The sequence below is a fragment of the Mustelus asterias genome, chromosome 16 (genome assembly GCF_964213995.1).
Source record: "Mustelus asterias chromosome 16, sMusAst1.hap1.1, whole genome shotgun sequence".
In the NCBI taxonomy this organism is placed as follows: domain Eukaryota; kingdom Metazoa; phylum Chordata; class Chondrichthyes; order Carcharhiniformes; family Triakidae; genus Mustelus; species Mustelus asterias.
Genome location: NC_135816.1, coordinates 98296810 through 98299445, shown reverse-complemented (window position 1 = coordinate 98299445; position 2636 = coordinate 98296810). Strand labels below are relative to the sequence as shown.

Genomic DNA, 2636 nt, shown 5'->3' with positions numbered 1-2636 from the left:
AATTGGAGTGCCCCCTGTCTATTGGAGTGCCCCCGGCAATGAGGAGTGCCCCCTGTCAACGAGTACTGCCCCTTGTCAATGAGGTGTGCTCCCTGTCACTCAAGTGTGCCGCCTGTCAATTAGGAGTGCCCCCTGTCAATTAGGCCTGCCCTCTGTCAATGAGGATTGCGCCTTGTCAATTAGGAGTAGCCCCCTATCAATTAGACGTGTCCCTGTCAATTAGGAGAGCCCCCTGTCAATGAGGACTTCACCCTGTCAAATAGGATTGCCCCACCGTCAATGAGGAGTGCCACCCTGTGAATGAGTAGTGCCCCCCCCCCCCCCCCCCCCCACCGCCGTCTATGTAGATTCCCCTTGGTCAAAGTGGAGTGCCCCCCGTCAATGAGGAGTGCCCCACCGTCAATGAGGAGTGCCCCCTGTCAAAGAGGATTGCCCGTTGTCAATGAGGATTGCCCCCTGTCAATGATGAGTGCCCGCTGTCAATGAGGAGTGCCCCATGTGAATGAGGAGTGCCCCCTTTCACTGAGGACAGCCCCCTGTCAATGAGGAGTTCCCCGTGTCAATGAGGAGTGCACCCCGTTAATGAGGAGTGCCCCACCGTCAATGAAGAGTGCCCCCCGTCAATGAGGAGTGCCCCCACCGTCAATGAGGAGTGACCCCTGTCAATGAGGAGTGCCCCCTATCACCTAGGGGCGACCGCTGTGAATTAGGAGTGACCCCCTTTCAATTCCGAGTGCCCCCCTGTCAATGAGGGGTGCCCCCTTTCAATGAGGAGTGCCCGCTGGCAATGAGGATTGGCCCTGTCAATTAGGACTCCCCCCCTTTCAATTAGGAGTGCCCCATATCAAATACTAGCTCCCCATGTCAATAAGGAGTGCCCCCTGTCAATTAGGAGTGCCCCATTTCAATTAGGAGTGCCCACTGACAAATAGCAGTGCCCCATGTCAATTGGGAGTGTCCCATCTCAATTAAGGGTGCCCCCCGTCAAGTAGGAATGCCCCCTGTCAATTGGGAGGCCCCTGTCAATGAGGAATTCCCCTTGTCAATGAGGAGTGCCACTCCGTCAATGAGGAGTGCCCCCCCCCCCCCGTCAATCAGGTGTGCCTCACCGTCAATGACGAACGCCACCCTCCCCCCTCGTCAATGAGGAGTGCCCCACCGTCAATGAGGAGTCAAAGATTTGCCGCAGCTTTCATCCATTTGATTTCCAAAACTGTTTTCTATGTTTCCAGCAAGTCATCCGTGCAAAAGACATTGGATTGTCAATGAACACTTCATTCGGCAGCATGTTCCCATTGCCCAGGAATAGGCTGAAATGGTTTCGCAGATTTAACAGTTTTAACACTGCAGATCAGTCACCTAAGTACCCAGTTAAAAGAAGAATGTTGCTGGCGAATCTTTCCTCCCTGTACTCCAAAGCAACGATAATGGTGTTTGTTGATGTCTGTCAGTGCATGAGAAATAGGGGCATGAGTAGCATCCACTTAACTTTAGTAAAGACATCAAAGTAAAATAGAAAATGTCTTGAAAATCTCAGCATTTGCCGAGAGAGAATTCAACTCATTCAGCACCCTGTGGTTGAAGAAATGTCCCGAAACGTTGCTTCTGTTCTCTGTGCCCAGATGCTGTCAGACCTGCTGTGATTTTCCAGCGTTTCTGCTTTTGTTTCAGATTGCAGGGTCCACGGTCGGTTGCATTTTTTTTCATCTACAAATTGTAATGCTGCTTGAAGCGTTCCATTAGCGCCGTGGCTAAGTTGGTTAAAGCGCCTGTCCAGTAAACAGGAGATCTTGTGTTCGAATCTCAGCGGCACCTTCGTGTACGTGGCGTTTCGCCGTTTTGCAACAAACTCACTCTTGCTGTGAGACGCCGCAACTTGACAGTCACACAGTTCGACAGCAGGAAAAGAAGACCAGAGACGCATTTTGGCTGTGCCGGCCATGAAGCACCGATGAAAATAGGTAGATTTTTCCGGTGGCGACCTCTGCAATCGTCAATCGCGTGTGAGAAATTGATTAAAGTGAAGCGAAATTGAACGACATCTCAAACAGTTGCGTTCAGGTTTGAAGATCAGCTACGCCCGAACAGGGACTTGAACCCTGGACCCTCAGATTAAAAGTCTGATGCTCTACCGACTGAGCCATCCGGGCTCCTGACTGCCAATCGTTTCCCTCCGTTCAACTGTCCGCGCTCGAGAGGAGAGAAGCTTGGAAGGGAGTTCATTTTTTCAAGTGGCTTGGGAAGTGTCATGTTATCCACGTTAAATTCAAGATGAGTATTTCTCCTCACTTTCTCAATGTCCAAAATTCAAGTCGTGCTTAGAATTTCATCGATTTGGCATCACAACGACCTCATCAAATCATCCCCACTTTACGTGCTGCCTCTCTCGTTCATATATTCCGTCCAAAAGTAAGTCAACGGTGGTTCAGTTCGTTCATGCACTTGTCTAGTAGGCTGATATTCCTGAGTTAAAATCTCCGTGGTACTTGTTTCTGCATTTCACGTTGTACAGTTTGAAGTAAATCACCATCTCTCTGAGGACCACCAGTTTCAGTGTCCTGCATTCTGCAGGATAAAGTGTCCATTTGGCACATCGAGTCTGTTCGGACCATCAAGCACGTGTCGGTTCTATCTCA

At 50.3% G+C, this 2636-nt stretch overlaps 1 non-coding gene across 1 annotated transcript; it reads right to left on the bottom strand.

Moving 5' to 3' along the window:
• Nucleotides 1–2077: 2077 nt before the first annotated feature.
• trnak-uuu (transfer RNA lysine (anticodon UUU)) lies at nt 2078–2150 on the bottom strand. Its single transcript has one exon. It is a non-coding gene; the product is annotated as a tRNA-Lys (tRNA).
• Nucleotides 2151–2636: the final 486 nt, after the last annotated feature.